Source organism: Stenella coeruleoalba (genome assembly GCF_951394435.1).
Source record: "Stenella coeruleoalba genome assembly, chromosome: 7".
NCBI classification, from domain to species: Eukaryota; Metazoa; Chordata; class Mammalia; order Artiodactyla; family Delphinidae; genus Stenella; species Stenella coeruleoalba.
The window spans coordinates 92,477,522-92,477,915 of record NC_137153.1 but is presented as its reverse complement, the minus strand read 5'-3'; positions in this window follow the sequence as shown (position 1 = coordinate 92,477,915).

Sequence of the window (394 nt, the reverse complement as noted above, 5' to 3'; positions counted from 1 at the left end):
AAAAAATGTGGCGTGTACTCTGATAAAGAAATGCACATCAGGTACTACGGGAGCAAAGAAGACACTTTTTCCTGTGTGTGTGTGTGTGTGTGTGTGTGTGTGTGTGTGTGTGTGTGTGTGTGTGTGTGTGTGTGTGTGTGTGTGTGTAGTGTGCAGTGGAGAAATCGAGTGGAGGGTAATAGGCATCCCAGGTTAAAAAAAAAAAACCAGCACGTGCAGTTCTGGAGTTGGGAAACTATGGCAATCAAGGCACTTAGGAACATCACATAGTACAATATGACAGAAACATAAAGCACAAGGTGGGTAGCAAGCTATCAGGCCTGGAAAGAGAAAAGCAGAGACAAGATCACTGTGCTAAATTGGATTTGTATCCCAAAGACTACAGGAACCATTC